Genomic DNA, 25,083 nt, shown 5'->3' with positions numbered 1-25,083 from the left:
TCAATCTGAGTAGACTCTGTCAGTGCTAATACAATGTGTTTCCAAGTATGTGTATATGTGAATTCTCTTCATTTATACTGGATGCTAAAAGACAATTAAAAATTGTCAGCCAGGTGCAGTGGCTCACACTTGTAATCCTAGCACTCTGGGAGGCTAAGGCTGGAGGATCTCTTGAGCTCAGGGGTTCAAGATCAGCCTGAGCAAGAGTGAGACCCCATCTCTACTAAAAATAGAAAAATTAGCTAAGCATAATGGCACCCACCTGTAGACCAGCTACTCTGGAGGCTGAGGCAGGAGGATCACTTGAGCCCAGTAATTTGAGGTTGCAGTGAGCTACTATGATGGCACTGCACTCTACCCAGAGCAACAGAGCAAAACTCTGTCTCAAAACAAACAAATAAACAAAAATGGTCTATAAAGTACTGAGAGAAAAGTATTGTTAACCTATAATTTATACCCAGCCAAAGTATCAATCAAGTGTCAAGTTAAAAAATTAAGGTTTCTATACTTTGGCTAAAATAAATGAACAAGGGATAAAACATGGTCTGAGACTTTTCACACACCCTTCTTGAGAAATTGACTGAGCATGTATTCCAGCAAAGTAAGGTAGTAAGTAAAACAAGAAAGAGGAAGACATGAGAGCCAAGAGGTAGTAGATACAAATCAGCAGAAAAGTAAAGTCCCTGAGTGGCAGCTATGGTATAGACTTAGAGAACAAAAAAATACAGGGCTCCAATGATTGGTACCTGTGAAATGGGGGGATTCAAGGGATTTTATTCAATTCTTAAAAAGCTAGACCTTGGAAGAGAAAAAGCAATTATAAAGTCCAAGAAAAAAATTCAAGAGAGAACATATTTGGGGACATTACTTAAATAGAGAATAACAATTACAGAATTAAAGTAATAAAACATTGTTCAATTTCTAAATTTTAGAGTGAATCTTAGCCAAAGCACAGAAGCCTTAACTGTAAAAGTCAATATTTTTTCAGTGCCTTCTATGTGCCATGCATAGAAGGTGGTTGAGATACAGGCAGTGAACAAAATAGTTCTCAAAGAGTTCACATTCGGCCGGGCGCGGTGGCTCACGCCTGTAATCCTAGCTCTCTGGGAGACTGAGGCGGGCGGATTGTTTGAGCTCAGGAGTTCAAAACCAGCCTGAGCAAGAGCAAGACCCCGTCTCTACTAAAAATAGAAAGAAATTAATTGGACAACTAAAAATACATAGAAAAAAAAATTAGCCGGGCATGGTGGCACATACCTGTAGTCCCAGCTACTCGGGAGGCTGAGACGGTAAGATTGCTTGAGCCCAGGAGTTTGAGGCTGCTGTGAGCTAGGCTGACACCACGGCACTCACCCCAGGCAAGAGAGTGAGACTCTGTCTCAAAAAAAAAAAGTTCACATTCAAGAAGGGGGATGAACAATAAACACATACAAATAAGTAAGATAATATCCAGAATGCTATGAAGGAGATGAAATAGGATAACACAAAAGAACACAGCTAGGGAGAGGAGGTTGCTTTTGCTAACGTGGAGAGACTCTCAGAGTGACTCTTCAGTTAGGATTTGAACGAGAAGAAGGAAATGATCTGGGATGTTACCAAGCAAAAGAGCAAAGGCCCTAAAACAAGAATTAGCTTTTGACAGTGAAAAGATAAGGGCCGGTCTAGGTGGAGCAGAGTGATGAGGGGAAGTATGTAGGAGGATAGACGTTAGAGATGGCCCAAACAAGGTCATGTAAGGCCTTAGGTGCAATGATAAAGGGTTACAATGAGAGAGCAAGGGGGGTGACGTGATCTGATTTATGTTTCTGGAAGATCACTCAGGCCATTTTGTGGAGGATGTGTCATAGTGGGACAAGAGACTGGCTGGTCCTGGAATAAGAAGGTGGTGGCTTGCACTAGCACTGTAGCCATGGAGATGGTGAGAATATACTTTGGAGGTAGAGATGACAGGACTTATGTGGGTGAAAGGGAAAGACAGGATTAGTTTCTGGCTGGAGCACCTGGGTAGATGGGACAGTATGGAGAGTGGGATACTTGGGAAAGGAGCGCCTGTGGGCGGTAAAACCCAAGAGTTCAGTGTTGGAGATGCCACAAAAGAAGTGGTCTCAACATCGAGGGTGTAAAAGTACAGCTGACGAGGCAGGTGTGGGGGGCGTGGAGGTACAGGAAGGAAGATAGAGACGCTGACATCCTCACCTTAGAAAATGGGGTATAAAGACATGGTTTCTTGTTGATGGAACAGGAATAGGGGATAGGATACATATATCATTTAATGTAGTCAAGATAATCAGAAGTGATATAACTGTACTAATTACGTTACAGATGAAGAGGAGAGAGGAGGTTTTGGTGGTGTGAATCCAGAGCTGTCATAAAAGGATGTCAGTGGATAACATCTGAAACTGATAAATTTAGAAAAAGTGGTATAAGCATGTTATATTATTTAGTGATTGGAGTTCACCATGAAAAGGACTAAAAATAGAAGCAATTTAAAACAAGCAGAAAGAAGGGAGCAGTAGGTCAAGGGACTGTTGCTTTTCTTTTTTCCCAGTCCTCTGCCCCGGTTACTTTGTTAGAGCAAAAGGGCAGTGTTTTTAATTGCCTCAACAAAATCAGGTTTTCTGGATGTGGCATGGAAGTGCTTTTTGATTTCCCAAAATTAATTGAACAGGAGGGAGAAGGTTTGAAAGTCTTATTTCTTCAAAATAATACCAAGAAATTTCCATTTTAAGATCTGCTAGAATGGAGGTGGGGGTGGTATGCTACCAAGTGTCAAAAGAAAACATGAGTTCCTTTCTTGACTTGTTGAAGTTTCAACAGGGAATTACCATCCTAGACCCTACTAGAATTCAGGGTTTTTCTAGGCCTTATGGCAAATTTAATGGAATTGAGAGTTCCAGGAAAGGAAGAAAGGCTTGATAGAGGGAACAGCCCAGAGCAATGGCAGCAAAGGGAACACACACTTAGAAAGTAAGTTCCAGTGAGGGTAGGGCCCGAGGGAAGGTTGCACGTATATATATTTTAACTACAAATTTGTGGTCAATTTATTGAGCACTTACCTACCGAGACTCTCTTTCCCCATCTGCCTGCTTCCACACCCCATTCTGCACTCATCTCCTCTTCCAGCCTGGCAGGCCCCCTGCACACTGGATTCACTGCTCTAAGCAGAAACACTCCTTTTAGGTCTTGCTTCAGAGTGCTGTTTTGAGTTACTTTCAGCCAGGAGAAATTCTCTTCTATGTGTTTTTCACTTTTCCTTCCACCCTCTGGGCCTCACAGACTTCTGATTGCCCTTTAGCCCAATCTTCTCCCTCCCACAACCCTTCCTCACTGGAGCCAGCCCCTTCTGCAGCCTCAGGTTAAAACTAACCTGTCACTCCTTTCCCTTACCTCCTATTCCCCACAATAGGTGTGAGCACTGGGGGCTTAGACTCAGGGAACATTCTTTATAGCATTAATAGACACCTCAGGGTGTGTGTGTTAGGAACAGGAATGTTGTGCTAAAAATCCATCCAGGTTTCATCCCTGATTCCTCAATATTTAGCTTAATATCTCAGACCCCAGAACTTGGCATTATAGAAGCCATTCGTGCAGATTAATCATGTCAAACTGAGACTTCACCAAGTTTTTAGATTTTCTTGAACTTTACAACAGTTGCTTTGAAAGGAACATGAAGAGTGTTAGAAGAGCCTTAAAAAATGTGATAACCTCAGCTTGCTGTATATGAGGGTTGATAGGAGGAAGCTATCTCATCTTTCATCTTACAACCAAGGAAGTCTGGATAAATATCAGGACAAGTCAGCAATAAGAAAAAATGAAATAATGTTTTTTGCAGCAACTTGGATGGAACTGGAGGCCATTATCCTAAGTAAAGTAACTCAGGAACAAAAAAGTAAATACCACATGTTCTCGCAAGTGGGAGCTAAACTATGGCCACACAAGGGCACACAGAATGGTGTAACGGACCCTGGAGACTCACAAGGGGGGAGGGAGGAAGGGGAGGGATGAAAAATTACTTAGAGGGTACAATGGACACTACTTGGGTGATGGGTGCACCAAAGGCCCAGACTCCACCACTATACAGTATATACATGTAATGGAATTCAACATTCAACTCGTACCTCCTAAACATACAAGGACAAGTTCGTGACTGTCAGAGACTGGTTAAATGATGGAAGACTCCTGTTTTTATCCTTAGCAATACCTAAAAATAGAAGTCTTACATTGTTGATGGGAGCAGATCAGATAACTTCTTGAGTCCCCTCTGGTTCTGGGTTCTGCTGTCTTTCACTGGCAATTGGTCAGGGTGAGGTATTCGGAGACACTGGGGATGGGGGCAGCTTAGGAGGTTCCAGCCAATTCAAGGGAATGGTCAGACTTAAACAGAACTCGTCCCTGATTGCTTAATTACTGCTCTGTCTTTTAAAGACCACCAGAGGAATATATTCCACAGTTCCTTGGTAGTTTATTTAATGGTCTTAAACATCCTGCTCAGGAAATTTGGTCCTATTTATACCCAAAACTCCCTGTGCTGTGGTTTCTCCTAGCTCTCAGGGACTGTGGGAAACAGCAGGTCACCCCTTGTAGTGACTCGCGCTATGATACCTTCATACACTCATCCTCTGACCTCTATTATCTTTCCTTTATTCCCGGATCTTTTTTCCCGGCTCGTTAATATGTTCGAATTATACGTGCTGAGGATCAACAACAATTGGAAAGCTGTCACAGTAGGATGACTACAGAGTTGCGTTTACTTCCTCACTCTGTGAAGTAACTAGAAATTCAGATTTAGCTAGATGCGAGAGTTTACCAATCATTACTCATCCCTCCAAAGATTAATGCTTTGGGAGGCGGAAAACATTACTGAGGCAGGGAATTCACAATGCTCCCGGGAGTGTACCATTGCTCATCCGGTGGGAGGGGGCGTTTTCCAGTCTCTGTCTGGGGCACTTCCTTTCACTTCCCTAAGGTGTTCACCATTGCAAGAAGCAGGTTAGATAGGGAAGAGCCGCACAAGAATTTCGCAGCGTCTTCTCTGCAGCAGATACCGACCCAGGACTGGTGGTGCAGGTCTGAGAGCACCACGCGCAAGTCAAAGCCTGGGAGGCCTGTGCGCCCCTGGGCCCAGTTGGCTCAGAACACTTCCTAGATCAGTCACTAAGCAGGTTCAGTGTTTTGGCCTAGAGCTATACTGTCCTCAGTGAACAAGGGAAGTGAAATATGCCTGTTACTGTCTTCACCCCTGAAAAAACAGATTGCTCATACGATATTACTTTTCCCATACACTCACTTACGTGGAAATCAGCTAAAGCTTCTGTGATACCAGGACAGTCATTGGCTCTGTCATAGAACAGTTTCGTCATAAACATTTATTTATAATACAGATCTTGATATATTGAAAAGGTACCAGGTTATCTAGTTGTGGAATTTATTTATTATCAACTAACATTTACTGAGCTCTTAGGATGTACAAAACACACTTCTACACAGGGAGGGTAGCCGTAAGGATGACGTAAAGCCCCCAACCTCAGGAGCTCAGTCTAGAGAGGGAATAGACATGAAAGCAAATGATGATAATCTGGTAAAGACTGTAGTAAAGTGCGTGGGAGCATAGGGGCTGGACCCAACTCTGCCGTGGGGAGTAGGCGCGACTGCTCTTGGCACCGGCCTGGAGGTGCGAGCTCTCACTCATCCAGCAGAGGAGCTGGAAGGGCCAAGGTATGGGACGGAAGGCATGGAAAAGGCAGGTCCTTCCCAGAGCCTGATCTGGGTGGGGAAGAGTCAGAAAATGTGGGTCAGCTCAGATCGTCAAGGACCAGCTATGCAGGGTGACCACAGGGCCTAGGTGCTAGGCTTATGCCTGTTGCCTCAGTGTCTTAATTAACAGAGCTGCCTCCTTTAACTCTCAGGAGTGTCCCAGAGAGACGATAAATCCCGTGGTCACCTGACTTATACAACTATGCAAAGGGGGTTGGTAGGTTATGTAAATCAAGTAAACTAATCAGATCTGTGTTCCGGAAAGACAGCTCCAGCAGGCATGAGGAAAGCAGTTTGCAAAGGCTCCTGACTAGAGACAGAATCTCACCACAGAGAGAGAAGTAGAATTAGGCATCACTTGTCTTGAAAACTAACCATATTCTAAACACAAATTTGCCTAAATGTTGGTTACAAGAATGTCTGTTTTTCCAATTATAATTTTTGAACTGCATTAAGTTGCATAGATGTTCTGAATGTATCTTAGTCTTTTAAGTTCTTAGTAATTTTCAGAAATAGACTAGCAACCTGTGCACCAACCTGCCTTCTTTTTTTTCTTACAATATCATAGAGATATAAAGAGGATTCTGAGAAATACTTGAGGAAAAAAAATCCAAAGACTTTTTCGGGATGGGAGGGAAAGGTCTTAATGAGGCAGCAGAGTTCCAATTACCCGGGTTTGGGGTCAGAAGTTTGTATGATCTTTTTTAGGAAGCTGCTGCTAACCATCATTGTGACATGCCTTTTGCATTGTTTTGCTAGTCTTGCAAACAGGTTTCACCAAGCCACCCACACTTCCCAGCTGTCTTCTCTGAAACTAGCGAATCTGCTTCTGAGATGCATTGGGGTGTAGTCTCTAAGGCCCAAAGCTGAGTTAATTGGACACGGAGACTGAACCTGTAACAGTGGCCTCACTGGCACCACTGAACTAACCGGCCACGGCCTCCATTACACAAGACACTTTCGGTAAAACATATCCTGTAGGTGTCCTTCTGTGATCACCCACTCCTGGTGTACATATGCCTCCTTCTGGGTCTGCTTGCACTTGATGACTAAGAATGATGACGATGGCCAAGTCATCTTGAAGGGGCTGGCCGTGGCTAGAGCCCAAGTTCCTAGCACGTTCACGCTTGAGAAGCAGCACGACACAGCAGAGAGAACACAGGGTTTGGAGTGAGACTGGCCTGTGTTTAAGTCCATCCCTGCTACTTACCAGACAAGGGACCTCGATGGTTTACTTCACCTTTGTGTACCTTATTTCCTTGCCAGGAAGGTTAGGATAACAATGCCTGTTTTACATGGTTGTTAGGTTTGGTTTAACCTAGACAAGCACTTAGCACAGGTGTGGCACATAGTACATGCTCAGTTGATGGTGGCTAGTTTCATTACTGTTGTCCTCATGATTATTACAGAATAGCTTCTGTCCCAGTACATTTATTCATTCATTCCATGTACATTTTGGGGGCATATATTACTTACTGAGCAGCGTTCTCTGCCCTAGGGGTACAGCCATGAACCAGATAAACAAAGTTCCTGTCCTAAGGATGCTTGGATGAATACTCTCATTGAGCTCTTATTATTTCATTTTCTGCTTAATTTATTAACTTCTGCCACCATCTTCATTTGTTGTCCTTTCCCAGTGTCCCCTACCCTCAACCAGAGACTATTGTTTCCTCAGTAGTTTGGCCCTATGAACATCCCAAAGGCCAGCAGCCATGTCACCTGCTCCTTTCACATGTCCTTCAGTCTGTGGCAAAGTGGGCTGGGCACAGGCTTTGGAATGAAACAGCCCTGCCCTCACACCTGGCTCTGTCCCTCCCTACCTCAGATGCTGAGCCTCCCTTCCTTGTCTGGGTTGTTGGAAAGATCAGACCAATGTGTATCAGAGGCTTGGCACAATGCCTACCTGATTTGGTTTAAAAATTTTTAAAAGAGGAAAACACCGAAAGAGTGAAGCTTTTAAAAGTTGCTTTTTAAAGCACTTTCTGGAAGTTTGTATTTGAGGCTTCAAATAGGTAACTAATTAAGTTATTAGAAGTGCTCCCTGTGATTAAGATGACAACCACAACTACTGCCATGTTACTGCTGTTAATTGATTCCATTTTGGTTCCAATTAAATGGGCAGAAAAATATTTTCCCAACTGTGGTTGGGCTCAGTTGAATCTCAAGTCATCTCACTCCCCTACTTCAGTGGCTTCTTAAGGTCTGAAATCATTCCCCAGCCTGCATGGTGCGGCCCCAGCTCCTCACTCTGCAGGCTCACCTGCAGGGCCACACCGGCTTTCCTCTGCTTCCTCAAGCAAGCCATGGCCCTCACCACCTACCTCGGAGACAACTCAGGTGCTGGGCCCCCTCCTGGGAATGCTCTTCCCCAACCCCCACATATCGTTGGGTTTCAGCTCTAACACTACTTCCCCAGGGAAGACTTTTCCTGACCCCTTCCCCACATAAGGGGAAGTCTTCATATTAGGGTCATCTAATAGCACCCTGGGGTTTTTTTTTCTTCATAACACCACAGTTGTAATTAATTTTTGTGTAACTTTTTAATTTAACATCTGTCACTTTCAGGGGGTTGTGAGGACTCCATGAAGGGAGGACTGTGTGTGTCTACCAGTCTAGATGCTCACTAACTATGTGTTGAATGAATATTTAGGAAGCTGCAGATGGATTTCTTATCAACGATGTATTTCTTCTTAAATAGAAACACACTCTGATACAGGTCATGGAATTGACTTTCAATTCTGGCCTCCCTGTTCAGATGCCACTGGTAACAAAGTCATTACTTGATAGTGTATACGATGGTCGTGAATTAGCTCAGTTCAGTCCCTGAATAGACAGGTGTTCCCAACAGTCCCACCATTGCTGGCCGGATGAAGACTGGCCACTCTTGGGGGCAGAGGTCGCAAAGCACATAATCGAAGGCTAAGGGTTGAATAGATTCCAAAATCTGAGCTTGATCATGTCTTCGTGGTCTAGCGGGTGAGGTTTTAGATAAGGGACTGAGGTAGGAGCTGCATCATAAAAGTGTATGGTGCCAGGATGCCTTCTGTTGCTACAAAGAAGAATTCTCCCTTCAAAGAACAGGTTTATCACACAAGAGTATATTCTACTTAATGAAATTATTTCTAGTTGTATACATTGTGAAACAGGAAGAGTTATCAAGGGTGATGGACTGTTTTATGCAGTTGTGAGATGGGGGACACATTGTTTCTAGAATGATCACAGATTGCCGTTTGTAACAGTGGCGACAAAATGCAGACAGCCCTGGTTGGGATTCATTCCTTCCCCCTGTAAATGTCACATGGCTTTGAGCCTGGGATGACTCCTTAGAGTAAAAGTTGAAGTTGCAACTACATAGAAGGGCCTCCATGGCTTTTTATTTGTTGTCTCTTGTGGTCAATGCCACTCTTATTTCGTAGTTGTCTGTATATTAGTCTATCTCCTCCACGAAACTGCAAGTTCATTGAGAACAGGGAACATGTCATACATATATATGAATCATCCACAGCACGTAGCACAGGAAGCACTAAACAAATATCAAAGGAGGGAAGGAAAGAAAGCAGGTAGGCAGGAAGGATCAGGTCAGAGGGAAGGGAGGATGTGGGATTCACCCTGGGCTGTACACTACAGTACAACACTGAGTGTAGAGCCACTTAGTAATTGCTAAGTATAGGGTGTCGGCTTAGAGAGGAAAGGGAGCACGCGCTGACCGAGATATTCCTAGGAGACGCTGTGAAGGAAGCTGATGTCAGCTTCACAGCCAGACTTTCATGAGTAATTAGAAACTTCAGAGGGAGGGTAAGAAAAATCTGTCTGTTAGTCAACAGTCCCTTCTCAGCCCATTTGGACCAACTCACGAAGGGAAAGAAGCAGAGGGGTGCGAGGATCCACTCTCAGGTAGCCTGGGCTCTGCTTGAGGCCTCCAGGCAGAAGCTCCAGCGCCTGCAGGGCCATTGGAAGCCAGTATTACAATTTGGGAAGTATTTCTACAAATTGTCTCCTATGGTCAATGGGCAAGTTAGAGGCAGCAAACTGGCTTCCAGATCCTTACAGATAAAGTTAAGCAAAGCAGATTTGAATCAATTGTTGACATATCTCACTATCTCTAGCTACTTGTATATTCCCATGTAGCCTTTAGCCCAGCAAGAATTGCAGTAAACCAAGATAAGCATCGCACTTAATCAAAAAGGGATTTAAAAAAGCAAATTCACTAAATCAAATCTTTAGTAGCTTATCTTAAACTGATAGGTAGCAGTTTGAGGTGGGATCAAATGCCACTCAGGTGAAGGGACAGGGTGAGGAAGGGGGAAGAGCTGCAGGACTTTCTGCTCCTCCCGCCTGAACTAGAGCTTCAGTGTATTGCTTATGGCCGCGTTTGGAGGGTTCCCACCAGCATTCAGATGCACCTGCTGAGGCACACACACGTGAGCTTTAGATTAACCTCACCCTCCACCGGTTTTTCATGCATGTATTTAAAAATGCCTGCTATAGCAAAGAAAATGGATAATTCCAAAAAAAAAAAAAATGTACGAGTGGTTAGTGAACATGTGGAAAAGAACTTCAACTTCATTATTAATGAAAGGTTTCTTAACAAAACAAAAAGATACTATTTTTCCTTCAAGTCAGTGTAGTTTAGTAATAGTCTACATTGGTGAGAATGCAGTAAGATTCTGCATTGATACATTGCTGCTGAGAGGTAATTGATACAAATCTGGCAAGCCATTTGAAACTGGGAATCTAAAGTCTTTCAAATGACCCTGCTCTTACAAAGACAAAGGAAATATTATAAAATGTTAATTGTAATTGTTTCAAAGATTATATTATATATTTAGAGTCATAGGAAAAACATTCCCAGTTTTTTAATGCTCAAATCATTTGCTCAAACAATTTCCCTTTGAGAAATGTGCCCTACGGAAATAATAATTAGAAATGTCAACAAAACTTTATATGTAAAGATCATAGAGTAATTATTTAAAATAGTGAAAAACTAAGTCGGGTACAGTGGCTAACACGTGTAATCCTAGCACTTTGGGAGGCCAAGGCAGGAAGATCATTTGAAGCCAGGAGTTTGAGGCCAGCCTGGGCAACATAGTAAGACTCCTTCTCTACAAAAAATTTTTAAAAATTAGCCGGGCACTGTGGTATGTGCCTGCAGTCCCAACTACTTGTGAGGCTAAGGCAAGAGAATCACTTGAGCTAGAGTTTGAGGTTGCAGTGAGCTATGATGATGCCATTTCATATTAGCCTGGGTAACAGAGTGAGACCTTGTCTCAAAAAAAGTAAATAAATAAAAATAAAAATGGTGAAAAACTGGAAACAATCTAAATAATAGAAGAATATCTAAGTAGGTAATAGTAGAAATTTTGAAATGATGAAATTTTTGAAGCTTATCTTAACAAACTTTTTGATGTCAAAGGAAAGTACTTATGATAAAACAAGTTTTTTTAAAAGTATGTCGTGTTGTATTCAAATTGCAATCACAATTTTGAAAAAAATATACACTAAAAGAAAGACTAAAAGAAAATATGCCAAAATGGTTTGTTCTTGATGCTTTTATTTTTACTTCTTTGGCCTTTTCTTTGTTTTCCAGCTTTACTTCAATGAGGGTGTATTGCTTGGTAATCAAGGAAAAACTGAAAAAAAATAATTTGAACTCTTTGTGGCAAAAGTTAATTACTTAAAGTATATGTAAAATATTAATGTTACTATATTAATATGTCAAAATATTAACAATCTCTAGATGGTAAGATAGTATTATGGGTAAAATTTTGTTTCTTCTTCTTTATAACTTTTTCCACTTTCCAAATTTTCTGCAATGAACATGTATGAATTTTAGAATTAGAAAAAAACAGTTGGAAAAAATGAAAGCAAAAAAGAACTTATAATATATGTAAAACTTACAATGGGACTGAGTTAGTGGCAGAAGTTATGTATGTTAGTTTGCTCACATACATTTTCGAAAACGTACCTTTTCTCTGAGAGATTCACCAGCTAATTTCGAGAGTTGGAATTTTTAATTTTAAGTATAAAAGTTTTGCATCATGGACCATTTATTTTGGTTGTCTCTGGGTATTAAATTTTTTTTAATTCAGACGTCTCCATAACATACGTTTCTTTCTCACATGGAGTAATACTGTCTCAGTTGGCTTTGTCACAATAGTGCTCACAAACTCTGGACACTGTATCTCTGATGGCCTGCCATAGCCAGTGAATGGCATATTTATGCAAAAGGAAGGGGCCTAGGTTGTTCCCCAAAACATTTAATATTTTAACATCAGGCATATTCAGTTTGTGATAGCTTTTTTGCAGTTAAGTGAGGGTTACTATAAGATAACTACTCTGTCACTGCATGACAACAGCATGACATTGATAAACGCAAAATATGACACTGAAAAGTCAAGAAAGACTTCATGTAAAGGTTTGTGGCTGGGAATGGATATAATGTATTTAAAGTTCAAGAAATTGATAGTAGGTGATATCAATGAGAAGAGAAGTTAAAGAGAGTGAAGAGTGTTGGGCTGGAAATACTGAAATGTGATAGAAAATTAATGGTAACAAAGTGTTGCAGAAACTGCGAGGGGGTTTCAGCCTAGGTTCATTGGCTCATCGCACAAAGGTCCAATTATTGAGACAATGGGGATTGCCAAGGAAGAAAGGAGTTTTAAATACTATAGATGTCTTGTCGGGAGATTGGGAGAAGCTACCCCAGATCTGTCTCTCCAACTAATGAAGATTATGGGCTTTTACAGGGGGGCCACGTGCCTTGGGGCAGGTCGTGGTGTAACTAAAAAGGGGCTGTGTGCTTTGGAGGCAGATTGGGGGGCAGGTGAATCTTGGCATCCTGAAGTCTGCCCAGGGACCTTCAGAGTCCCCACTCTTTTGTCTTGCAGAAAATCCACCATTTCTGGGAAATAACTCAAAAGTTCAAGTAGTAGGCTGGGCGCGATGGCTCACGCCTGTAATCCTAGCACTCTGGGAGGCCGAGGCGGGCGGATTGTTTGAGCTCAGGAGTTCGAGACCAGCCTGAGCAAGAGCGAGACCCCGTCTCTACTAAAAATAGAAAGAAATTAATTGGACAACTAAAAATATATAGAAAAAATTAGCCGGGCATGGTGGCGCATGCCTGTAGTCCCAGCTACTCAGGAGGCTGAGGCAGTAGGATTGCTTGAGCCCAGGAGTTTGAGGTTGCTGTGAGCTAGGCTGACGCCACGGCACTCACTCTAGCCCAGGCAAAAGAGTGAGACTGTCTCAAAAAAAAAAAAAAAAAAAAAAGTTCAAGTAGTGAAGGGAGAGGATTACAAAAAACATATAGGGGTCATTAAAAACATATAGAGGTCATTGACATTTGTTCATGGGGCTGGTTACAAAAGCATATGAGAAAAATAATCTGAACTTCAGACAAACAATTGAGATCCCTATTGTACATGGGTTACAGATATGCGACATTTTTTTCACCTTTTTTATACAACCTTTTCTTTAAAGAACATCCCCTAACAAGCAAAGGGCAGGAAATTTAAGATCCCGTTCGGTAATTTAGAAACCCTTGAAAGACAGTTCGGTTCATAATAAAAAGGTAAGTAGCTAAATGGCCTTCTGCCGTTAAACTTCAGCTTACTAATGTATAAAGAGGAAATAATACTTGACCAGCCTGAGGATCAAATTAAGATTGTGTGTGTTTATGCATATGTGTGTGTGTGTGTGTGTGTGTGTGTAAGAAAGAGAGCGCGAGCATACCCACAAGCATATGTTCTGAGATACTTGGTAAACACATGCAGATAATAATAAAAATAGTTAACATTTATCTAGTCCTCAGTCCATGCTAGCCTCTATTTAACATATTCTGTACATATGTTAACTCATATAAACCTCACAACTCTAGAAGGTGGATCCTCTTATCCCCATTCTATAGCTGGAGAAATTGAGGCATGGAGAGAGGTTTCGTAAGCTGCTCAGGATCACAGCTGCCTAATGATGGACAACAGCCCCGCAGTCCGGCTCCAGCACCGCAGCCCCCAGCGTCTTGTGCCTAGACTGTACTGCCTCTCAGATGTCAGGCGCTGGTGTTACTCACAGCGGTGGGAGTGAAATATTTAGAACGGAAGCACGTTTTAAAATAGAAAATGAGAGGGGCAGAAGAGATGGACCTTGTTACTGACCTCTATTTCCTTTCATCTCCCTGGGAAGTCATTCTATAGCAAAACCAGGGAGAACTGTGGAGGAGGCCTTCTTTTGAAAAGAAAAGGCATTTCTGGGCTCTCTTATTGTCTGCGGTTGTGTTATCTGACAATGAGCCCTCGCAGGGAGAGTGGTTTGTTTGCTGTTTTTAAACCACAGGTGTGGGCATGTGATGATAGCAGCACATTGCTTATTTTCTGTTTATCCTGCAGTGAAAAAGCACTAATATAATGTGCTTCTGTAAGGTGTGAAGTAAAACCTTTTCACTCAAACTTCAAAGAACACTTCACTTTCAAGAGCAGAGTCTCTTCCCTTGCTGCTCTGTCTTAAGTTAAATGTTAACTGTCTGGTGCCCATCGTTATTCTCTCACTGGTTGTGCTCAGAAAAAACTGTTCCTGGTGGGCCTAGGCGCTCAGGTGTTGGAACTTACTCTGGAGATCAGGGAGGGCCCCGCCTCTCAGAGTGTTTCTGTTCCTTGTCCCTTAGCTGCCCGTACAGGTAAACTGTCTTAAATGAGACCAGAGGTTGGCAAACTTTGACCCAAAGGCAAATCTGGCCTACCACCAAGATTGTTCTGCATTTTTTTTTTTTTGAGACAGAGTCTCACTCTGTTGCCCTGGCTAGAGTGAGTGCCGTGGCGTCAGCCTAGCTCACAGCAACCTCAAACTCCTGGGCTCAAGCGATCCTACTGCCTCAGCCTCCCGAGTAGCTGGGACTACAGGCATCAGCCACCATGCCCAGCTAATTTTTTCTATATATTTTTAGTTATCCAGATAATTTCTTTCTATTTTTTGTAGTAGGGACGGGGTCTCGCTCTTGCTCAGGCTGGTTTCGAACTCCTGAGCTCAAACAATCCGCCTGCCTCGGCCTCCCAAAGTGCTAGGATTACAGGCGTGAGCCACCACGCCTGGCCTGTTTTGTATTTTTACATGTTTGGGGGAAAAAATTAAAAGAAGAATAATATTTTGTGACACATGAAAATTATGTAAAATTCAAATGGTGTCGATAAGTAAAATTTTATGGGACTACAGCCATGCCCATTCATTTATGTCCACACTGCAGTGGCCAGACTGAGTAGTTGCAACACGGTCTGGCCCACAAAGCTGAAATATCCACTATCTGGCCCCTCACAGAAAGTTTGCCGACCCCTGAGCTAGAGCAGCAGAGCACCTCAGGCCCCTCCCAGCTTGACCACATTTACCAGAGATATGCTAAGGCTGCAAGCACAGAGCTAATGTCATTTCACTGAATAACAACTGCAGTTTGTCCCGCAAGTCACTGACCATTCTTTATATGCATCATGGTTTTAAGCTGCCTCAATGGGGGTGATTTCTCTACATTATTTGTCTGTAAAATATTTGAGATCTCTAGGAACACCAAGCCACATTGTAAACGAAAGAAACATCATCAAGCTACAGGTTCCACAAGGAGCCTGTTCCCTTAGATTAAGGAATTTAGCATAATTCAGTTACTGACAGACCCAAAACACTGTAATATTCCTATTTTCCCTTCTGTTAATTCCATGGTCTTAATGTTAGATTTGCTCTTGTCCATTTTTTTATTTGAAGCTCAAGAATTAGTTGCTAACTAGTTGCTAAAATTCATTTTAAAACATCATTAAAACTTTTCATAGCTACAAACCCTGTGTCTGCCCCACTTATAATGGACTCACGTGAGCTGAAGTTGGCACGTAGGCAGTGTTCCATAATCTGCGTGACTTGTAGCAACTGCTTAGTCCCAGAATGGTTTCTGCACCCACTTGGAGCCCCTCGGGAGCCCCATTCATCCCTTCATTCAGAGCACCCACGTGTTGAGCACCCACAGTGTGCCAGGCCCTGACCACTGTACCCAGTCTCTGTCTCAGAGCACCTCCAGTCCATGGCAGGGAACAGCTGTAAAGAAACAACCGCGTTAGAGTTAGGAAAATATAAGTAGAAGCCAGACGTGGTGGTACACACCTGTAGTCCCAGTGCTTTGGGAGGCCAAGGTGGAAGGATCACTTGAGGCCAGGAGTTTGAGGCTGCAGCGAGCTATAATCTCACCACTGCGCTCCAACTTGGGCAACAGAATGAGCTCCTGTCTCTTTAAAATAATAAAATAATATATATAGAAAGAGAAACACACATATGTATATACATAGAGAGAAAGGTTGGTAGAGAGGAGTGCTCCCCATGGAAGCACAGGAGGAGCCTTTACAGAACAGCCGGTCTTCCAGTTGTCCATTCTACAAATAACTCTGTGCACCTACAGTGTGCAAGGCCCTGGGATAGACAAATCACAGCCCCTGTTCTCGCCCTTACGTTCCAGTGGGGCCAACACACAAAACCAAGTAAGCAAATGAATAAAAATAATTCTATATTATGATAAGTGCTAAGGAGGAATAAACAGCGTTCTGAGGCAGAAAATTCAAAGGAGGTCCCTCCCACCTAAAAGCAGATTCTTGGCTCCTTCTCAAATCTCTGTTTGGCCTGCCTACCTCCACTGCAGCCTCCACCATGTCCATCAGAGTGACCCAGCATTCCTACAAGGTCTCTACCTCTGGCCCCCGGTAGGAGCAGACACTCCTACATCAGCATGCCCCGTGCCCACCTCAGCTTCTCGAGCTTCTCCTGGGTGGGCAGCGGCAGCAGCTTCTGAGCACTGGCACAGGTCTGGTGGGGCTATGCCAGGGCTGGTGGTATGGGGGGCATCACAGTGAGCCAGAGCCTGCTGAGCCCCCTTAAGCTAAAGGTGAACCCCAACATTCAGGCCATGCATACCCAGGACAAGGAGCAGATCGAGACCCTCATCAAGAAGTTTGCCTCCTTCTTCGACAAGGCGTGGTTCCTGGAGCAGCAAAACAAGATGCTGGAGACCAAGTGGCGCCTCCTGCAGCAGCAGAAGATGGCTCAGAGTGACGAGGACAGCATATTCTAGAGCTACATCAGCAGCTTCAGCCGCAGCTGGACACACTGGGCCAGGAGGAACTGGAGCTGGAGGTGGAGCTTGGCCACACACAGGAGCTGATGGGCGTCAAGAACAAGTACGAGATGAGATCAACCAGCGAACAGAGATAGAGAATGAACGTCCTCATCAAGAAGGACATGGGTGACGCTTACATGAACAAGGCAGACTGGAGTCTCGCCTGGAAGGGCTGACTGACGAGATCAACTTCCTCAGGCAGCTGTATGGAAAGGAGATCCGTGAGCTGCAGTTCCAGATCTCGGACACAGCTGTGGTCCTGTCGGTGGACAACAGCCGCTCCCTAGACATGGACAGCATCTCCGCCGAGGTCTGCGCCCAGTGTGAGGAGACGGCCAACCGCAGGCAGGGTGAGGCTGGGGGCACGTACCAGATCAAGTACGCGGAGCTGCAGACGCTGGCTGGGAAGCACGGGGACAGAGATCTCTGACATGAACCAGAGAATCAGCCAGCTCCAGGCTGAGACTGAGAGCCTCAAAGGCCAGAGGGCTTCTATGGGGGCCGGCACTGTGGATGCCGAGCAGCACAGGGACCTGGCAGTTAAGGACACCAGCGCCAAGCTGGTGGAGCTGGAGGCTGCCCTGCAGTGAGCCAAGGAGGACGTGGCACAGCAGCTGCACAAGTACCAGGAGGTGATGAATGTCAAGCAGGCCCTGGACATCGAGATGGCCACCTAGTGCAAGCTGCTGGAGGGCGTGGAGAGCCAGGTGGAGTCTCGGATACAAAACATGGGCGTCCACACGAAGACCACCAGTGGCCTCACAACCCCTGGCCTCAAGTACGCCTGAGCTCCTTCCAGCCCAGCTTTGGCTCTGCTGGGGGCTCCAGCTCCTTCAGCCGCACCAGCTCCCCCAGGGCCATGGTTGTGAAAAAGATCAAGACCCATGATGGGAAGCTGGGGCCTGAGTCCTCTGACGTCCTGCCCAAGTGAACAGCCATTGCCGCCCCTCCCAGCCTATCCCCTCCCATGGCTGCCACAGAACCTGTGGGGAAGGCAGCTGTGCTGGGAGAATAGGGAACAGGAGGCCCACCTGAGGCTCAGCCCCAGCCCTCAGCCCACTCTTGGGGGGAGTTTACTGGCTGGGGCACCCCATCTTGCCCATGCCCCCAACTAAAACCCAGTTAATTTGTTTTTTCCAAAATAAAGCCTCAGCTGGTTCTGCCAACCCTAAAATAAAATAAAAGGAGGTGACATTTTTTTCATAGAGTGGTGGGAGAAGCCAAGTGAAGAGGTGACACTTCAGCTAAGCCTTGGAAGATGGAAAGGAGCTGGTCCTGTGAAGACCAACCCAGGTAGGAAGAATGGTTGGTACAAAGGCCCTGAGGCAGAGGAGAACTTGGTGTGCTGGAAGAATTGGAAGACCAGGAGTTGGAGAGACAGACATTGAGATGAATGAGGAGGAAGAGGCATGATGTCGCAGGCGAGGGTCTGGCACAGCATGACTTGTTGGTGGACATGCAGGTGACACAGTAGCGACAGATACAGGATTCCAGTCAGGAAGAACAGTCTGGAAAGCCGAGGAGGAGCCAGATTGTCACAGGCTTAGTAGATCAGGCCAAGGGATTTGGGTCCTATCCAGTAGATAACAGGCAGCCAAAACAGAGGGGAATTTTGTGTTTCCAGTTAAAAATACTTTTTCTGACAACAAAAGTAACTCTATTTGTGAAAATTTTGGAATATATACACAAGTACATTGTAGAAAAAAAATCTGGAAGCGTATATTCAAACCATTGTTAACATTTTTATATCTTCTTTGCATACAGATACATGTAGTTTTCCAAAGATGAGATTTTTCTGTAAATTCTATTTTATAATTGCTATTTCACTTAACAATATAGAGCAAACATTCTGAAAATGTCTTCCTGTGTCACTGTTCTTTTCCAGTGAAGCTTTTAATACCTGTGTGGTATTTCATGATAAACATGGACTAACATTTATTTAACCAACCCCTATGGTTGAGCACCTAGAATGTTTCCAGTTTTTAGCATTATAAAGAGTGCTGTGATAATTATCCTTACAGGGCTGTATTTATTCATATCCGTAATTGTTTCCTTAGGAATTCCTAGAAACAGAATTGTGGGGTTAAAGGGTATATGTTTTTCAAGGTTTTTGATGCATATTTCTGGATTAGCTTCCTGAAAGCTTGTACCAGCCAAATATGAGTGTGCCTCATATACCTAATTACTCACTTGGCACCGGATTTAATTTGCCAGTCTGACAAAGAAAAAAAGCTTCATATACCCATTGTTTTTGTCTACATTTCTTTTTTTGAGACAGAGTCTCGCTCTGTCACCCAGGCTAGAGTGCAGTGACATCATCACAGCTCACTGCAACCTCAAACTCCTGGGCTCAAGCCTTCCGAATAGGTGGGAACACAGGCACACACCATGACTAATTTTTCTATTTTTTGTAGAGATGTGGTCTCGTGCTTGCTCAGGCTGGTCTCAAACCCCTGAGCTCAAGAGATCCTCCAGCCTTGGCCTCCCAGAGTGCTAGGATTACAGACGTGAGCCACCGTGCCTGGCCTACTCTACATTTCTTAAATGAAATTGAACATTTTCTCCCATGGGTCTACTCGGCATTTGTATGTGTACAGATTTTTACAGATTATTCATATCCTTTGCTGTTTTTTTTTTTTTGATGTGTTCATCATTTGGTTACTAATTTTTAAGAGCTCTTCATGTATTAAGACCATTAACCCTCATATATGTTGCAAATATTTTCCCAGTCTATCTTTTTAAATTGCATTATTTTTTCAGCAAAGCTTTTTCATTTTTATATGGTCAAGCCTGTCTTTTCCTTTAGCCTTTGCATGAATGCTTTAAAAAGTCTTTCCCACCCAAAGATCAGGTACATATTCACTTATCTTTCCTTCTCACTCTTCAATACTTTTGTAAATTTTAATTTTTTGTATTGTAAATTTCAATAACTTCTCATCTTTATTCAGACTTCTACATTAAAAAGATAATGCAGAATTGTGGAGGAGGTTTTAGAGGGGAAGGAACTGGTATCAGGCAGACCAGTTAGGTAGGTATTGCAGTGGCCAACAGGGCTCTGGTCATGCCAGTGATTCTAGCTCCTTCTCTGCCCCACACAGTCCAAATGTGCAACACGTGTCCATCAGTAATATCTCATTATATGCAATGATCCTCAACCTCAGGAGGGGCTGGGGGTGGGAACTCCTGGCTCAGCTGAGAATCCCAGTGGAGATTTAGAGGAAAGAACATACTTAGGGTCAGGTGTGGTGACTCACACCTGTAATCCTAGCACTGTGGGAGGCCGAGGCAGGAAGATGGCTTGAGGTCAGTTCAAGACCAGCCTGAGAAAAAAACGAGACCCTATCTCTACTAAAGATAGAAATAATTAGCCAGGAACTACTGAAAATAGAAAAAATTAGCCGGGCATGGTGGTGGTCGCCTGTAGTCCCAGCTACTTGGGAGGCTGAGGCAGTAGGATCACTTGAACCCAGGAGTTTGAGGTTGCTGTGAGCTAGACTCATGCCATGGCACTCTAGCCCGGGCAACAGAGACTCTGCCTCAAAAAAAAAAAAAAGAAAAAGAACATACTTAGAAGCTCAGGAGGGCGTCCTGACAGAGCTGGCAACTGATTGGCTGTAGGTGATGAGCAGAGTAACTGGGGACTCTCAGGTGTTTCATGTGGGTGAGTGGGTAGGTCATGGTTCCATTAACCTAGACCTAACAACTAGGGGAGGCAGAGCCTTAGGAAGGAGTGGGGGAGAATGGAAGATGATAGAGACAGCTTAGGACTTACTCGTTTTGAAAGGATGTAGGTCAATTCGAGCCAAGATAGCTAAGCAGAGAGAAATGGGAGTCTGGGCCCGGAAGTCTGGCCCAGGGAATGTACGCTTGGGAGCTAGCAGTGGGAGTGGGGAAAGAAGCTGTGTGTGGAGAAGAAAAACATGGCCAAGAAGGAACCCTAGGGAGCACTAAAATTCAAAGGATGGGGGAGGGGTGTTGAAAAAGAGACATAAGCAAAAGAAACTAAGAACTTGTCAAAGAAGTAGAAGAACCAGAATGACAGTGGTACCCAGAGAGAAAGAGGTTCAAGAAGAGGGACTTGCAGGACTCATGGGCCCTTCGCTGTGCAGTCAAACCTGCCTCTTCTTTTAGCTACTGCTGGACTCTTCCCTGTTCTTACCTTGTAACAGCTCCATTCACGGTGCCTTATAATTGCACATACTGCTTCCTCCGCCCACAGCACTGTCCCCTCCTCCTCCTGTGAGCTTCTCTCTCACCTCCTCTGTAAAGGCGTTCTTCTTCATCCCCCTCCCCAGAATTGCTCCTGTGTCACCCCGTGGTGGGTGTGGTGGTTATCCACTTATCAGCACTTTGCAGGCTCTTCTAAGGAAGTTCCCCCAGCAACAGAGAAGCGTTAACTCGGCATTCACTGGGGCCACATCCCAGAACAATCTCTGGCATACTTCTTTTAAAGGCCCGTGTTTTTATAACAATTAATGCTATTTTTCATTCTACCATTCTAAATGTTGGTTTCTGTTTAACTGAGTGTTAAATATTTCCAATTACTGACATGAAGTGAAGCTGATTCTCCAGCAAAATTCACCACCCTTGTACCGCGGCCTCAGTTACCATAGCACACTGCTGAATGTCCCAGGGGAACTTGTGCCCTGGTTTAAGAAGCTCAGGTTTACACATATGTGTCTTCCATCAGACCATGAGCACGGCCACCACAGAGACTATGTGTTTCAACATCCTCCCTCTAGCATCCAGCACAATACCTAGGACATAGTAGGATATAAATTTACAAAAGCGAAGGACAGAGGGAGGAAGGAAGGGGATGGAGGAACAGATGAATGGATAGAAAGAAAGGAGGGAAGAAAAGGGTAAGTGGAGAGATGGATTGGAGGGAGGTAAGGAGAGGAGGGAGGTAAGGAGAGGATGGAGGGAGGGATGGATGAGTGGATTACGAAGGTTGAAGAAGCAGTGCAGAAGTAAAGAAATGTATATGAGCTACTTCTTTAAGAAGCTTGACCGTAAGGTATGATGAAAGAGAAGACAGTAGCTATGGGCAGTTTATTTTAATTTGAGGGCATTTGATGGCAGAGGGGGGATGGGAAGGACAAATGGGCTTTTCGGTTTTTTATTTAATGGTGGAGACTTGAACATGCTTACAGGCTAAGGAAGAAGTAGATAGCCAGTGAAGCAAAAACTAAAAATATTCAATTCAATCAAGAAATATTTATTGAGTACCAACAATGTGCCAGACGCTGCACCAGGAAGTGAGTAAGACAAGTTCTTGTGTGTTGGAGTTTTCATTCTAGCGGAAAATAGAGGAGAGAGAAGGATAATGGGCCATCGTCCAAGAGAAGATGGAACCTCATGCTGATTGGAGCTTTTTCAGGAAGAGCAGAATATTTTAATGTTGGTCTAGGTCTAACCAGGCACAGTGGCTCACACCTGTAATTCTAGCACTTTGGGAGACTGAGGTGGGAAGATCACTTGAGGCCAGGAGTTCAAGACCAGCCTGGGTAACATAGTGAGATCCCATCTCCACAAAAATAATTTTAAAAATTACTGGGCATGATGGCGTACAGCTGTAGTCCCAGCTACTGGGGAGGCTGAGGTGGGAGGATTGCTTGAGCCCAGGAGGTCAAGGCTAAGTGAGCTACGTTAGTGCCACTGCACTCTAGCCTGGGTGACAAAGCAAAAACCCTGTCTCGATTTTAAAAAAATAAATAAATGTTAGTCTAGGTCTAACACTGTTATGGAGGTAAAACTGCCAAAACCTCGTGGATACCTGTGTGTGTGTGTGTGTGTGTGTGTGTGTGTGTAGGGGACATGGAGAAAGAGCAAGAGTAAGCTGTATTTGCCAAAAACACTTCTCTCCTGTGATTCAGACAAGGTGGTGCTTTCGGGATTTAGAAGTGAAACAGGAGCAGAAAAAGACATGGTTGAGTCTCGTCTAGCTAGTTAGCCTAAGCCTTCCTGGTCTTTTGTAAGTGACTCATTTCCCTTTTGTGTGGTTTTCTTAACATATTCTGCATGAGACTGGCTGTTACATCCAAACAGAAGCAAAATACGTGATCTGAGCATGTGCCGCCTACTAGTTTAATTCACTTCTTAATTATATTAATGCTCATTTTCTTTGAGTCCTATAGTTTGGGACCATTCCAGACTCCCCAGCCCTAGAAGTCATTTATTAACAGACACCAGCAGCTCTCAGTTCGGTTATAGTGAATAAAATATTTTCAGTGGCAGAAACTATAGAAGGTCTCATTTGTAACTGTAGATTAATTCTGTTTCACAGATAATATTAAGAAATGGCTATGAATTGGATGAACAAATTATTTTTAAATTACTTCACTTTTATTATTTGTATTCCTTTTATTATAGACTATCCCCAAATACTTTTTAGAAGTAGGCAGAATATATTCACAAGTACCTTTTTTTTTTTTTTTTTTTTTGAGACAGAGTCTCACTGTGTTGCCCGGGCTAGAGTGCCGTGGCATCATCCTAGCTCACAGCAACCTCAAACTCCTGGGCTCAAGCGATCCTCCTGCCTCAGCCTCCCAAGTAGCTGGGACTACAGGCATGCGCCACCATGCCCGGCTAATTTTTTCTATATTTTTTTAGTTGTCTGATTAATTTCTTTCTGTTTTTAGTAGAGACCGGGTCTCGCTCTTGCTCAGGCTGGTTTCAAACTCAAACAATCCGCCCGCCTTGGCCTCCCAGAGAGCTAGGATTACAGGCGTGAGCCACTGAGCTTGGCCACAAGTACCTTTTTAATTACATAGAAAACAAATCTACAAAGAATAAAGACATTAGACTCTGGGTTGTGATTTGCTCATTTTTAATGATGTAGTATTTATTATAGAGGCCTTACAAATCCTCTCTGATTAACTGTGGAAAACTTTGCTTTAATCTTTGTAACAAGTTAGATCATGAGACACTGAACACCAAATAAAAAAAAAAATCACAACTCTGTAGTATTGAAAAATTTGTATATGGCCTATTGCTTAAAACAAATCATTGCTTAAAGCATGAAAATCACTTTGTTTTCATGATAATATTCATTGTAAAAGATATTTGACCTAATATATTATTAATATTGACCTCTTTATCACATTAAATATTCACTATCATAGAACACTAAATTGGGCACATTCTCATAGAACTCTATACTTTTCAAAGGGTATTAACACTTTGCATTTTGCTCCTTTATCACAATACTCCTGTAAGGTAGGCGATGCAGTTAACATGTCCTTCATATGGCAGATGAGGAAAACGAGCCACTTGGATCGAAGAGCCTTAGCAAAAGTCATACAAGTCATCGATATCTGCATGTACCGTGGGCCTTGCCACCAAGAGTTCATAGTCTAAGTCAAAGGCAAATGACCATTTATGAGAGTAAATCTCCTAGCATGGCATCTAACTCACGGTAAACCCTCTCTAAATGTTAGCTCTTTATGCACATTTGAAATTATAATTCCCATAAACAGAAAGAAATGACATTAATCACCAAAAACAGAGCTTCATAAATTAGAAAGTCATCACTGCACCCCTCCTGTGACTTTGCTCACATTTTCAGAAGGTGGTCCAGGAATCACTGCTCACTGCCTATCTTTAAATTTTAATGTAACGAAGGGCTATGCATTTTGTGGAATATGTATACTTTTTTCTGTGTGTGATGTACATATATCAATAATTAAATTATAACTGAATAAAAAGTCAGACATACCCTTATTGGCGTCACATCCCAAACAGTGGCTTCCCACTGCCCAGGTAAACAGATTTTCTTCCCACATGGGTGAATGATCTTAGCATCAGTGATCTGCCGACATTTCTCGAGGAGCTGAAACAGATCCTAACCTAGCCCTTTCTTGTTAGGCCTCTTTCTCATTTCCCTCCTCTCCCTTCCATACCTAGATAATCGAGAGGACAGACTTTTGGCCAGAGCCAAATTCCTTTAGTGGGTGAAGCCCAGAAAGAAGGGGTTTGGTGCCCTGAGCAGCTCCAGTGATGAGTGCACTTTATTCGTGTTAGGAGCACACTCAGGAGCTTGAGGACCGGGCTGTCCAAATGTGGACTTCTCTTTGTAATGAATTCTCTATCACTGGAGATACTCAGGCTGAGACCAGACAGTCACTTGGGATGTTATAGAAGGTGTTGCTTGGTTGGACAAGATAATCGTCAAAGCCCTTTCCTAATCTGAGCTT

At 43.5% G+C, this 25,083-nt stretch overlaps 1 protein-coding gene and 1 pseudogene across 2 annotated transcripts in view; both read left to right on the top strand.

Moving 5' to 3' along the window:
• Positions 1-25,083, top strand: part of MYO1D (myosin ID) — a 365,747-nt gene that overhangs the window by 295,887 nt on the left and 44,777 nt on the right. The window lies entirely within an intron of this gene.
• On the top strand, positions 16,423-17,819 carry LOC105813567 (annotated as a pseudogene).

This window comes from Propithecus coquereli, unplaced genomic scaffold, assembly GCF_000956105.1.
Source record: "Propithecus coquereli isolate 6110/MARCELLA unplaced genomic scaffold, Pcoq_1.0 Scaffold281, whole genome shotgun sequence".
Taxonomy (NCBI): Eukaryota; Metazoa; Chordata; class Mammalia; order Primates; family Indriidae; genus Propithecus; species Propithecus coquereli.
The sequence above is the reverse complement of the archived record's forward strand: the minus strand, read 5'-3'. Positions and strand labels throughout refer to the sequence as shown.